This window comes from Herpailurus yagouaroundi, unplaced genomic scaffold (assembly GCF_014898765.1).
Source record: "Herpailurus yagouaroundi ecotype Mexico unplaced genomic scaffold, PumYag 160, whole genome shotgun sequence".
Lineage (NCBI taxonomy): Eukaryota > Metazoa > Chordata > Mammalia > Carnivora > Felidae > Herpailurus > Herpailurus yagouaroundi.
This window is the reverse complement of record NW_024412401.1, coordinates 20136043-20149445: the sequence shown is the minus strand read 5'-3', so window position 1 is coordinate 20149445 and position 13403 is coordinate 20136043. Positions and strand designations below refer to the sequence as shown.

The following is a 13403-nucleotide window of genomic DNA, read 5'->3' as shown; positions in this document are numbered from 1 at the left end:
TCTCTCTCTCTCTCTCTCTCTCTCTCTCTCTCTCTCTCTCTCTCTCTCAAAAATAAATAAAACATTAAAGAAAATTTAAACAGTGAAGGAAAAACATTGCTTCAGGATCTTCCCATCCCACCAGGTGTTCCATGTGCTCCAGAATGGTCCACCTTAAAGAAGAGCTTGCAGTTAACTAAGGCAGTGTCAGGGAACCAAAAGCATGCTAGTCCTTATGGTCCTGCCCACTGGGCCTCCAAGATCTTACAACCCAGTAGGGACATGAAAGGGGCCCAGGTGCATTGTGTGCAGCTGGAGGTCAGTGTGAACAACCTTGGCCTTGAGGAACCCTGGAACCCTTAGCCCCTGCAAGGGTGAGGACAACTCCCTGCCCAGCAGAGAAAACAGAGGACCCAGGAAAAGTGAAGCAGAAGAGAATCACAAACAAGGGAGTGCAGCAGTGAGGCTGTCCCCAGCTGGATAAAACGTTTACTCTGCTGAGGTTCAGGGGCTAGGAGGGACTCTTATAAATAGAACCCTCAAAGCCCCTCACTTCCCAAATGTATCTCCAGGATCTTTCTTATTTATTTTTTTTAACATTTATTCACTTTTGAGACAGAGCGCAAGCAGGGGAGGGGCAGAGAGAGAGGGAGATACAGAATTCCAAGCAGGTTCCAGGCTCTGAGCTGTCAGCACAGAGCACCTCAGAACCCAGTGCAGGGCCTGAGCCCACGAACTATGAGATCATGACCTGAGCTTAAGTTGGATGCTCAACTGACTAAGCCATCCAGGTGCCCCTCTCAGGATCTTTCTTAAGTAAAATTTCAGTTAGGTCAGGATGGTTGCCTTGAGTGAGTTGGAACTAGCAAGAATCTGTCTGGGTCTGCAGAGCCACCATTTCCATACTCTCAGCTGATTGATTCCTTTCAGCACCTTCACCAGTTTCTTCCTCACTGTTAGTTCCTAGAGAATCCCCTAGGATACCTTGGGTCAAAAGGCCAGATGAGAATGGTCTGTAAAGCTGTTAAAGCAAGCTGAATGACCTCACCCAAACAAGGATTCTTCAGAATGCCAAAACTGGAGTGACCAGAGCTTAATGGGTCAGACCTTACATTATCAACTTACTGGGCAATTATTTGCTGGGCCAAATTTTACAAGCTCAGCATTTAAAGAGACTACATTTTTGAGATCCAAACTTTGAAGGGCCAAAATTTATAGGGCCACACTTTTTGTGGTCAAGAACTGTAGGATCTGATAAAAGCAGCCCATATTCACAAGATCCCATTCTTCTAGAAGCTGCAGAAACTTGCTTGGGAAATAAGATGAAGCTCTTTCCACACTGGATTAACCCCGAGGTGAAAGGTCAAGGGCATAAGGAATCCATTCTCTCTAAGGATGAGACAGTGGCTAAAACCATGACAAAAAAGGTTGAGAAGAGTCCACCCTCCACCAAACACCCTGTGAGAGGAGCCAAGTGGGAGAAAAAAACAGAAGAGGAGGGCATAACCTTCTTTGATGTCCCCCAGTCTCAGGACGATGAATTCAAGCAACAACCCCTTCAGTCCAGATGCTCTTGGCTCCTGGGCCTTCCCCACAACAACTCCAAGCACTGTCCTCAGCGGACTGGTGACACTCAACCAGAACATCCACCCCAAATCTCAGCTCTTACCTCGGCAGAAGGTACTGGTCTATACAAAGAGAATACCCAATCCAGGAAAAAGGAGTTCATAGGTTCCCAATCCTCTGCATTCCCATGAAAAAAGGTTGTCATCATCATTTCTGTTAATGTGCAGGTGAAGCAGGACCCTCTCCAAATATACTCTATACCTCTAAGCAAAGAACCACCTGTTTGTCCTCCTTATTTTCAAGGCTGTATGTGATGGAGAAAGTAGAGAAGGTAGATAGTAATTCCTATATGGCATAGGAGCTTAGACTCATATTTCAGATAGGTCAGCATTTCACACCACTCTTTCAGTCCCACCTTGGACTGTAGATAGAGGGACTTGAGCAGAGAAGGAAGACCCTTGTCTAAGGTGCATTGAAGGTGCATCAGGCTTGAATTCTATCATGTCTTTCCATGCCATCTATGGGTCCCAGAGAAACAATGTGGGCATGATGACAGTATAAGAAGCAGTGGCCAGGAACATAGTACATTTTTGGCCTATACGCATAATTCACCAATAACTTCTATATATGCCCACAATCTGAAGGGAAGGTTTTTAGGAAGTATCATAGTGCTCCATCCTTGATAAACACAAAAGCACATAGATAATATGACATGTGCCAGGAGCAAATGATGGGATCTCTCCTCTTTGTGCCCTGTTGTTATTCATTAAATATTTAAGGGCTAACCCATCTGGGAGTCTGCTGTAGCCTGTTGCCAATTTGATCCCCATTGCCTTTTAGTTGGATGGGATAAATGCCTGCTAGAATGAAGATCAGTTGATGAGAAGGTTCCCAAAACAGTTACAATAAAAATGACTTTGACCTGAGTCTTTCAATCAACAGTTCAAATATTCACCTCCTTACTATGTGCCAGGTAATATGCCAGATACAAGGAACACAGGACTTCCTCCATTGAGTTCATGGAATCACAGAGTATATAGTCAAATAAAAATTAACTAAAAGCAGTGTGATAAGAACTGGCAGAGGAAGTAGGTGAAAATACCCAGGAGGGAATTTAACCTAATTTGGTAGGAGGAGGGGGTTTATGGAAATTTTCCTAGAAGAGGTGATATGTAGATTGAGCTTCAAAGGGTAAGAGGAAGTTAGCCAGGAAGCACATGGGGGGGGGGGTCTCTGGGTTTCCCCATGCTGAGAGTACAAAATGAGCAAATGTATGGTGTCAAGCAAATAGGCATGCTATGTAAGAGAACAGTGACTTGCTAGAGAAGTGCTTATAATCAATCAAAGGCATATTAAAATGTTTGAGGGATCAAAATGAAGTTGCCAAGATGGAGAATGGGTGGCATTCACTCATGCAGTTTTTCATTCCTTCAACTAATATTGAGCACCTACTATACGCCACATACTTGTATAGGCACTGAGTATACAGCAATGAACACAAGAGGAAAAAACAAATTCTTTAATGAGCTTATATTGATGGTACACTAGGAAGGAAGATAAAAGAAGCATGATTTAAAAATATAATATGTAGAAGATGACCAAATGTATGCAAAAAATCAGGATAAGAGGTTTGGGGAAGACTTAGGTGGGGTGCAGTTTTAAATAGGAGGTTCAAGCCAGGTCTCATTAAAAAATTAGCGTGGGCATGGATTAGAGAGAGATGAGAAAATAAATCACTTGAATGACTGAGGAAATTTCAAGTCAGAAACATGAATTGTCTGGAGGCTGGAGCATGCCTGAGGTATTCCAAGGAAGGACAGTGAGACTGAAGCAGAGTAATCTAGGGGGAAAGTAATAGAGGACAAGGTCAGAGCAGTAAAGGGGCCAAATGGGGAAAGGCCTAGAAGATCAATGCAAAGACACTGATTTTTTCAGTAAATGGAAGTTGCTGTTAGAAGATCTCCTTAGATCTAACTAATGTTTTACTTTATTTTATTTTTCAATATAAAAATGATTTTATTTCTATTATACACAATGAAATAGAGGTTAAAATTTCAAAAAATACCATTTTCAATAACATCAATGTATGGAAATACTTAAGAATAAATCTGACAGGGAAGGGCCAAGATGGCAGAACAGCATGGAAGTTTTCTGTGTGTCTCACGTCCATGAAATACAGCCAGACCAACACTAAACCATCTTGCACACCTAGAAAACTGATCTGAGGATTAACAACAAACTGCACAACCTGAACCACAGAATTCAGCAGGTGCACAACGTGGAGAGGTGAACTTGGGTAGTGAGAAGCTGTGGGAAGGAAGGTGCTTTTGCAGGTGGAGAGAACATGGAGAAGGGGGTGGAGAATATGGGAAAAGCATCCCTCCCCAAAAGCAGCTGGAGAAAAAGTGGAAAATTGGAAACAGCCACAGGGACTAAACTAAAAAGGGAGAAAGGAGAAAGGAGAGGGTTTAAATTCCAGTAAGATGTAAACATGGGGAGCTCAGAGAGTCTGCAACTCCGCAGCTCGATACCTGGTGGTGCTCTGGTGGGAAGGGCAAATCCCCGGGAGCAGAGTGGGGTCAGGGAGGTCCTTTGGCCTCACGGGGAGAAGCCATTCCACTGCTGGAAGGACATTTGGTAGAGGTTGTGAGGCAACCTGAGCCCAGCATACACCAGAGAATGGCTGCATTCACTGGTGCTGGAACAAGGTCATAAGGGGGGAAGACTGGTGCCAGATGTGTGTTGTGATTTTCCATAATCCCTGAAAAGCTGCTACTACACTATCTCATGAACTTTTTCTGGGGCAGGCTGGCACCTGGCTGCAGTCTCGGGGCACCAGCAACAACAGGGTCCAGTGGGCATTCCTGGGTGCAGTCGACATTCAGCCATTGCTCGGTGAGACCCTCCCACAGAGGGGCAGAACGGGTCAAAGCCGCAGTCCTTCAGAAGTAAGGGACCAGGGAAAACAGCCACCTCTGAGACAAAACTTGGGAGAGAGTTACTGCCTGGGGACTGGCCATGGGCAATGAAAAAGCAGGGAGTGGACGAAAGCTGAAGACAGGATGGGTGCGTGATTGCTGATCAGGGAGAACAAAGTTCTGATACTAGAGACTGGGTAGCTGCCATTTTCACCGCTCCTGCGCATGTACATACGCACCTAGTAGCACCACAACACTCCACCCAGTAGGCGAGTAGCGCCATCTAATGGAGAACGAAGCCATTACACTGAGCCCTGCCCAACTGGGCAAACCTCGCTATTCAAGAACACAAGTCTCCCTGCCTACTTAGTTTATGGACTATAAAGTACATAGGGGAAAACAAAGTAATTTCAGTCCTATTTCAATCTGTTAGGTCCATCTATCCAATTTTCTTTCTTTCTTTTTTTTGTTCTCTTTTTCACCTCTTTTTCTTCAATACAGAAAGAAAAAATTCATTTTTATTTTCAATTTTTATTAAAAATATTTTCCTTTAATTTTTTTACTATATTTTTTCCTTTTATGTAAAATTTTCAAATTCTATTGTACTTCCATCATCTTATTTTAGTCTACTACAGTGTAGACTAAACTTTTTAAAACTTTCAAACAATTTCTTTTTTCTCTTTTTTCTTTTTAATTTCTTTTCTTGAATACAGAAAGAGAAAAAAATTTTTATTTTTAACGTTTATTAAAAATATTTCTTTAATTTTTTTCTACTATATTCTTTACTTTGTGTAAATTTTTTCAAATTCTAGTTTACTCCCATCATCTCATTTTAGTCTACTTCAGTGTATTAATTTTTTCAAATTCTCAAATGATTTATTCCCCCCCACCCCTTTTTATCTTTAATCTGTCAAACCATTTTCAACACCCAGACCAAAACACACCTCGGATCTAGAATCATTTAAAGAAGGATTTGTGTGTGTGTGTGTGTATTTAATTTTAATATTTTTATAATTTTAATTTTTTAATTAAAAATTTTCTACCTCATTAATTCCTTTTCTCCCTTCGAAATGACAAAATGAAGGAATTTGCCCCAAAAGAAAGAACATGAAGAAATGACAGCCAGGGATTTAACCAACACAGATACAAGCAAGATGTCTGAACCAGAATTTAGAATCACGATAAAAAGAATACTAGCTGGAATAGAAAATCGATTAGAATCCCTTTCTGCAGAGATAAAATAATTAAAAAATAGAATGAAATTAAAAGTGCTATAACTGAGGCACAATCACAGATGGATGCAGTGGCAGCAAGGATGGATGAGGCAGAACAGAGAATCAGCTATACAGAGGACAAACTTAGAATAATGAAGCAGAAAAAATAGAGGGAGATTAAGGCAAAAGAGCACGATTTAAGAATCAGAGAAATCAGTGACTCATTAAAAAGGAACACCATCAGAATCAGAGGGATCCCAGAAGAGGAAGAGAGAGAAAAAGGGGTAGAAGGGTTATGTGAGCAAATCATAGCAGAAAACTTTCCTAACCTGGGGAAAGACACAGACATCAAAATCCAGGAAGCATAGAGGACCCCCATTAGATTCAACAAAAACTGACCATCAACAAGGCATATCATAGTCAAATTCACAAAATACTCAGGAAAGGAGAAAATCATGAAAGCAGCAGGGGAAAAAAGTCCCTAACCTACAAAGGAAGACAGATCAGGTTTGCAGCAGACCTATCCACAGAAACTTGGCAGGCCAGAAAGGAGTGGCAGGATATAATAAATGTGCTGAAAGAGGAAAATATGCAGCCAAGAATTCTTTATCCAGCAAGGCTGTCATTCAAAATAGGAGAGATAAAAAGTTTCCCAGACAAAAAAAAATTAAAGGAGTTTGTGACCACTAAACCAGCCCTTCAGGAAATTTTAAGGGGGACTCTCTGAGGGGAGAAAAGATGAAAAAAAATATATATATATAATATACATATATACACATATATACATATATACGTGTATACACATATATATGTATATATACACAAACACATACGTACATATAAATATATATACATATATATTGTATATATACATGTATATATAATATACATATGTGTGTATATACGTGTGTGTGTATACACACATATACATATATATATAAATAAGTAAATACCAAAAGCAACAAAGATTACAAAGGACCAGAGAACACCACCAGAAACTCCAACTCTACAAGAAACATACTGGCAATAAATTCATATCTTTCAGTACTCACTCTAAACGTCAATGGACTCAATACTGCAATCAAAAGACATAGGGTAACAAAATTGATAAGAAAATAAGATCCATCTATATGCTGTTTACAAGAGACCCACTTTAGACCTAAAGATGCCTTCAGATTGAGAGTAGGGGATGAAGAGAAGTAAGGGGATGGAGAACTATCATGCTAATGGTGAACAAAAGAAAGCCGGAGTAGCCATACTTATATCATACAATCTAGACTTTAAAATAAAGACTGTAACAAGAGATGCAGAAGGGCATTATATCATAATTAAAGTGTCTATCCACCAAGAAGACCTAACAATTGTAACATTTAGGTGCCAAATGTGGAAGTACCCAGATATATAGATCAATTAATCACAAACATAAAGAAACTCATCAATAGTAATACCATAATAGTAGGAGATTCAACACCCCACTCACAGCAATGGACAGATCATCTAATCAAAAAATCAACAAGGAAACAATGGCTTTGAATGACACACTGGACCAGATGGACTTAACAGATATACTCAGAACATTTCATCCTAAAACAGCAGAATATACATTCTTCTCCAGTGCACATGGAACGTTCTCCAGAATAGACCATATACTCAGACACAAATCAGCCCTAAGTAAGTAGAAAAAGATAGAAATCATACTGTGCATATTTTCAGACCACAATGCTATGAAACTTGTAATCAACCACAAGAAAAAATTTGGAAAGGTAACAAATACTTGGAGACTGAAGAACATTCTACTAAAGAATGAATGGGGAACCAAGAAGTTAAAGACGAAATTAAAAAGTATATGGAAGTCAGGGGCGCCTGGGTGGCTCAGTCACTTAAGCATCCAACCGGTTCACATCACAATCTCATAGCTCATGGGTTCGAGCCCCACATCAGGCTTTGCACTGGCAGCACAGAGCCTGCTCTGGACATTCTGTCTCCCTCTCTCTCTGCCCCGCCCCCACTCACATGCTCGCACACATGCGGGCATGCACTCTCTCTCTCTCAAAAATAAAAAAAAACATTAAAAAAAATTTTTTTAAATAAAAACAAAAAAAAGTATAAGGAACTCAATGAAAATGATAGCACCATGACCCAAAACCTGTGGGACGCAGCAAAGGCAGTCATAAAAGAAAGTATATAACAATCCAGGCCTTCCTAAAGAAGGAAGAAAGGTCTCAGATACACAACCTAACCTTATGCCTTAAGGAGCTGGAAAAAGAACAGCAAATAAAACCCAAAACCAGCAGAAGACAGGAAATAATAAAGATTAGAGCAGAAATTAATGCTATCCAAACCAAAAAAACAGAACAGATCAATGAAACCAGAAGCTGGTTCTTTGAAAGAATTAACAAAATTGATAAACCATTTGATCAAAAAGAAAAAGGAAAGGACCCAAATAAATAAAATTACGAGTGAAAGAGGAGAGATCACAACCAACACAGCAGAAATAAAAACAATAAGAAGAGAATATTATGAGTAATTGTATGCCAATAAAATGGGCAATCTGGAAGAAATGGACAAATTCCTAGAAACATACACTACCAAAACTGAAACAGGAAGAAATAGAAAATTTGAAAAGACCCATAACCAGTAAGGAAATCGAATTAGTAATCAAAAATCCTCCAAAAAACAAAGAGTCCAGGGCCAGATGGCTTTCCAGGGGAACTCTACCAAACATTTAAGGAAGGGTTAACACCTATTCTCTTGAAGCTGTTTCAAAAAATAGAAATGGAAGGAAAACTTCCAAACTCTTTCTATGAAGCCAGCATTACCTTGATTCCAAAACCAGACAAAGACCCCACTAAAAAGGAGAACTATAGACCAACTTCCCTGATGAACATGGATGCAAAAATCCTCAACAAGATATTAACCAACCGGATCCAACAATACATTAAAAAAATTATTCACCACGACCAAGGGGGATTTATACCTGGGATGCATGGTTGGTTCAATATCCACAAAACAATTAACATGATTCATCACATCAATAAAAGAAATGACAAGAACCAAATGATCCTCTCAGTAGATGCAGAGAAAGAATTTGACAAAATATAGCATCCTTTATTGATAAAAACCCTCAAGTAGGGATAGAAGGAGCATACTTCAAGATCATAAAAGCCATATATGAACGACCCAATGCTAATATCATCCTCAATGGGGAAAAACTGAGAGCTCTCCCCCTAAGGTCAGGAACAAGACTGGGATGTCCACTCTCACCACTGTTATTCAACATAGTATTGGAAGTCTTAGCCTCAGCAATCAGACAACACAAAGAAAGAAAAGGCATCCAAGTCGGCCAGGAGGAGGTCAAACTTACACTCTTTGCGGATGACATGATACTCTATATGGAAAACCGAAAAGATTCCACCAAAAAACTGCTAGAATTGATCATGAAGTCAGCAAAGTTGCAGGATATAAAATCAGCGCACAGAAATTGATTGCATTCCTATACACCAACAATGAAGCAACAGAAAGAGAAATCAAAGAATCGATCCCATTTACAGTTGCACAAAAAAACCATAAAATACCTAGGAATAAATCTAACCAAAGAGGTGAAAAATTTATATGCTGAAAACTATAGAAAGCCTATGAAAGAAATTGAAGAAGACACAAAAAAATGGAAAACGACTTCATGCTCCTGTATAGGAAGAACAAATTTACAAAGATATAAAAGATCTGTATGCTGAAAACTATAGAAAGCTTATGAAGGAAATTGAAGAAGATATAAAGAAATGGAAAAACATTCCATGCTCATGGATTGGAAGAATAAATATTGTTAAAATGTCAATACTACCCAAAGCTATCTACACATTCAATGCAATCCCAATCAAAATTGCACCAGCATTTTTCTCAAAGCTAGAACAAGCAATCCTAAAATTTGTATGGAACCACAAAAGGCCCCGAATAGCCAAAGTAATATTGAAGAAGACCAAAGCAGGAGGCATCACAATCCCAGACATTAGCCTCTACTACAAAGCTGTAATCATCAAGACAGCATGGTATTGGCACAAAAACAGACACAGAGGCCAATGGAATAGAATAGAGACTCTAGAATTGGACCCACAAAAGTATGGGCAACTAATCTTTGACAAAGCAGGAAATAATATGCAATGGGCAAAAGACAGTCTCTTTAACAAATCATGCTGGGAGAACTGGACAGCAACATGCAGAAGGATGAAGCTAGACCACTTTCTTACACCATTCACAAAAATAAACTCAAAATGGATAAAGGACCTGAATGTGAGACAGGAGACCATCAAAACCCTAGAGGAAAAAGCAGGAAAAAAAACCTCTCTGACCTCAGCTGCAGCAATGTCTTACTCGACACATCTCCAAAGGCAAGGGAATTAAATGCAAAAATGAAATATTGGGACCTCATGAAGATAAAAAGCTTCTGCCCTGCAAAGGAAACAATCGACAAAACTAAAAGGCAACCGACGGAATGGGAAAAGATATTTGCAAATGACATATCAGACAAAGGGCTAGTATCCAAAATCTATAAAGAACTCCCAAACTCCACACCCAAAAAACAAATAATCCAGAGAAGAAATGGGCAGAAGACATGAATAGACACGTCTCTAAAGAAGACATCCAGATGGCCAACAGGCACATGAAAAGATGCTCAACGTCACTCTTCATCAGGGAAATACAAATCAAAACCACACTACGATATCACCTCACACCAGAGTGGCTAAAATGAACAAATCAGGAGACTAGATGCTGGAGAGGATGTGGAGAAACGGGAACCCTCTTGCACTGTTGGTGGGAATGCAAATTGGTGCAGCCACTCTGGAAAACAGTGTGGAGGTTCCTCAAAAAATTAAAAATAGATCTACCCTATGAACCCAGCAATAGCACTGCTAGGAATTTACCCAAGGGATACAGGAGTGCTGATGCATAGGGGCACTTGTACCCCAATGTTTACAGCAGCACTTTCAACAATAGCCAAATTATGGAAAGAGCCTAAATGTCCATCAACTGATGAATGGATAAAGAAACTGTGGTTTATATACACAATGGAATACTACTTGGCAGTGAGAAAGAATGAAATCTGGCCTTTTGTAGCAATGTGGATGGAACTGGAGAGTGTTATGCTAAGTGAAATAAGTCATACAGAGTAAGGCAGATACCATATGTTTTCACTCTTATGTGGATCCTGAGAAACTTAACAGAAGACAATGAGGGAGAGGAAGGGGAAAAAAAAAGTTGGAGTGGGAGGGAGCCAGACCATAAGAGACTCTTAAAAACTGAGAACAAACTTAGGGTTGATGGAGGGTGGGAGGAAGGGGAAAGTGATGGGCATTGAGGAGGGCACTTGTTGGGATGAGCACTGGGTGTTGTATGGAAACCAGTTTGACAATAAATTTCATATATTAAAAAAATAATAATAATAAATAAATTAATTAATTAAAAATAAATAAATAAATCACTATACTCTAAATAAATAAATCTGACATATGATGTGCAAGAACATTGAAAACCAGAAAACATAGCTGAAAGAAATTAAAGAACTAAATAGATGGAGAGATATACCTTGTTCCTAGACTGAAAGACTCAATGATGTTAAGACTGTAACGTTAAGATGCTGTAATTCTCCCCAAGTTGATCTATACATTTAATGCAATATCAGGTATAATACCAGTAGGCTTTCCCTCTCCGCATATATACACACGATTTTATTAAGTTTGTCATAGTTGAATTTTCCTACAATGCTAAAGTAATTAAAAATGTTAAGAATATTTAAAATATGTGTACAAAAATTCATAACATTGTGTAAGTTAAATATGTTATTTACATCAGCACCAGAAATTATTATACTTTTAACTAAGTTTAATTGAAGCAAAATAATTTAAAAAATATTTTTAAAAAGTAGAATTCTTAAGTAATGTTTTAAAGGGATCACTTAGTCTGTGTTGTTAACAACAGTGTTGGGGGTAAAGACTTGGGTAGAAGCAGGGAGATTAGTTATGAAATTATTCCAGTAATGATAGTAGCAGAGGAGACTAAAATGTTTTTTTAATGTTTATTTCTTTTGAGAGAGAGAGAGAGAGAGAGAGAGAGAGAGAGAGCAGGGAATGGGCAGAGAGAAAGGGAGACACAGAATCTGAAGCAGGCTCCAGGCTCTGAGCTGTCTGCATAGAGCCCAAGGCGGGGCTCGAACTCATGAATTGCAAAGTCATGTCCTGAGCTGAAGTCGGATGCTTAACCAATTGAACCACCCAGGCTCCCTGAGACTAGAAGTGTTTAGATGCTGGATTCATTTTGAAGTAGAGACAATAGGATACTGATATCCATTTACTGATAGATTGGATGTGGACAGTTAGAAGAAATAAAACATCAAGAATAACACCAATGTTTTGGCCTAAACATCTGGCAACATGGATTTGTCATTAACTGATGTGAGAAATGCTAGGGCAGGAGTAGGGTGGTGTGTGTGATTAGTGGTGTTGGTGGTAGTGGGGTAATCAGGAGTTCACTTTTACACAGAGATAGATCTTGGACTTTCAAGTGTATATGTTGATTAGATGATTTGGGCATAGGACCTTGTAGTTCAGAGAAGAGATCTGGCACACAGACAGACAACTAGATAAATAGATATACACTGATAATGATTGATTGATACATGATAGATAGATAGATAGATAGATAGATAGATAGATAGACAGATGATAGATGCATTTAAAATCATGAACCATGAGAGTGGGCTGGGGAGACACATAAACTATTACATTAGTGTGATGAGTGCTATCATGTGTGGAGTCCTGTCCCAGGAAGAGGTACTCAGCTGACGAGGATGGGGTCACATAAAGGTTTCACAATAAAAATGACCTTGAAAGGCATCTTACATTCAACAGTTAAAATATTTGAGTACTTACTATCTTTCAGGAACTATGACAGTCACCAAGACATAGGCCTTGCCTCCACGTAGATCATGATCTCATAGGGTAGACGGTCTCACATGCCCAAATTGTCTAATCAAAATAAACACATGGATGTCCAATATTAATCTCAAAAGTGAACTCCTGGTTTCCTATTCCCACTGAATCACACATACCAGACCTGACAGAAAGACAGAGACTGCTGTGAGTGAATGGGATGAATCTCTGTTTTGGACACCTCGTATTTCTCAGGAGGTGGCACCTCTGTTTTCTCCCCCTTCTGACCTACCACACAGGAGCCAAAAGCTAGAGGAAGTGCAGGAAGTGCTGTAGTCTCCCGATGATGTGGTATGGGGGACTGTGGGACACTCTTGCCTCACCGATTCCTAAGGAAATCCAGGATGACTCAACATCTCATCAAACCAAGAGACGGTGGCAAGACTTCTCTTCCACTGATAGAACCCCAGCACTTGGCACAATGTGTCCGCTGCTAGCTAGAAAATACAGGATGGGAAGAGGCATGAATGTGCCCCTCCCCTAAATGGTGTGTGCCTAAGGGATGGGGGCCCAGATACTGTTGTGGCCCTCAGGTGAGGAGGCACAAGGCCCAATCCTGCTGAGGCAACACCCTCCAAGTGTTTTTGTAAAGCATCCAAGAGATCATAGGAGGTCTTATGACAGGCACATCCTCCTGCCTGTGGGAAATTGGGCACAGAGCCACGTAGGAGGATGTCCAGGACTCAGAAGGGTCACAGCAGCATCAAGTGAAAAGCCAAGGTTAATGTGCACACATCCTGGCT

At 39.8% G+C, this 13403-nt stretch overlaps 1 protein-coding gene and 1 long non-coding RNA gene across 7 annotated transcripts in view; one reads left to right on the top strand and one right to left on the bottom strand.

Annotated features, from left to right (window-relative positions):
• LOC121034616 (uncharacterized) overlaps positions 1–13403 on the bottom strand; it is a 138289-nt gene that overhangs the window by 52382 nt on the left and 72504 nt on the right. For all 3 annotated transcript variants that reach the window (XR_005792530.1, XR_005792531.1, XR_005792529.1), the window contains exon 2: positions 12601–12696. This is a non-coding gene — a long non-coding RNA (uncharacterized LOC121034616). The remainder of the gene's footprint in view (positions 1–12600; positions 12697–13403) is intronic.
• SPATA31F1 (SPATA31 subfamily F member 1) overlaps positions 1–13403 on the top strand; it is a 122057-nt gene that overhangs the window by 52350 nt on the left and 56304 nt on the right. The gene's annotated exons all lie outside the window — the stretch shown is intronic.